Genomic DNA, 778 nt, shown 5'->3' on the forward strand with positions numbered 1-778 from the left:
TGCTAAAGTCTTCGCCACTGGACTGAGGCTCATCCATTTGTGATGGGAGATTCTGACAATCATTCTTTTTTTTTTTTTAAAGGGTATTTGTAGTACTTACTATGTATCAAACACAGTTTGGGGTCTGAGGTAGATAAAAGTTCATCAGGTTGGACACAGTCCCTTCCCACATGGGGCTCACAGTCTAAATTAGAGGGAGGAGGATTTAATCTCCATTTTACATATGAGGAAACAGACACTTGCCAAAGTTTACCCAGCAGGCTAGTGGTGAAGCCTAAAATTGGAAAGATACAGAGAAGATTAGCATGGCCCCTGTGCAAGGATGACACACAAATTCATGAAGCGTTCCATATTTTTCATCCGCCAAGCTAACTCTCTTCCTCCCTTCAAAGCCCTAATGAGAGCTCACCTCCTCCAGGAGGCCTTCCCAGACTGAGCCCCCTCCTTCCTCTCCCACTCCCCATCCCCCCCCGCCCTACCTCCTTCCCCTCCCCACAGCACCTGTTTATATGTTTGTGCAGATTTATTACTCCATTTTACTTGTACATATTTACTATTCTATTCATTTTACTTTGTTAATATATTTTGTTTTGTTGTCTGTCTCCCTCTTCTAGACTGTGAGCCCGTTGTTGGGTAGGGATCGTCTCTATATGTTGCCAACTTGTACTTCCCAAATGCTTAGTACAGTGCTCTGCACACAGTAAGCGCTCAATAAATATGACTGCATGAATGAATGAAAGATTAGAATCCATGTCCTCTGATTACCAGGCCCATGATC

General features: G+C 43.6%; 1 non-coding gene across 1 annotated transcript; it reads left to right on the forward strand.

The window, feature by feature from the left end:
* The first annotated feature begins 249 nt into the window (after positions 1-249).
* Positions 250-357, forward strand: LOC119930224. Its single transcript, XR_005451711.1, has one exon. It is a non-coding gene; the product is annotated as a U6 spliceosomal RNA (small nuclear RNA).
* Positions 358-778: the final 421 nt, after the last annotated feature.

This window comes from Tachyglossus aculeatus, chromosome 6, assembly GCF_015852505.1.
Source record: "Tachyglossus aculeatus isolate mTacAcu1 chromosome 6, mTacAcu1.pri, whole genome shotgun sequence".
In the NCBI taxonomy this organism is placed as follows: domain Eukaryota; kingdom Metazoa; phylum Chordata; class Mammalia; order Monotremata; family Tachyglossidae; genus Tachyglossus; species Tachyglossus aculeatus.